The sequence below is a fragment of the Myotis davidii genome, unplaced genomic scaffold (genome assembly GCF_000327345.1).
Source record: "Myotis davidii unplaced genomic scaffold, ASM32734v1 scaffold448, whole genome shotgun sequence".
Taxonomy (NCBI): Eukaryota; Metazoa; Chordata; class Mammalia; order Chiroptera; family Vespertilionidae; genus Myotis; species Myotis davidii.
This window is the reverse complement of record NW_006383009.1, coordinates 919,966-920,179: the sequence shown is the minus strand read 5'-3', so window position 1 is coordinate 920,179 and position 214 is coordinate 919,966.

The window sequence follows — 214 nt, the reverse complement described above, 5'->3', positions numbered from 1 at the left end:
GCTCAGGGGGGTAAGGGAATGGATCTGAGTGTGCTCAGGGGGAGGTGAGCAGTGATCTGAGTGTGCTCAGGGGGAGGTGGGAATGGATCTGAGTGTGCTCAGGGGGAGGTGAGCAGTGATCTGAGTGTGCTCAGGGGGAGGTGGGAATGGATCTGAGTGTGCTCAGGGGGAGGTGAGCAGTGATCTGAGTGTGCTCAGGGGGAGGTGGGAGGGG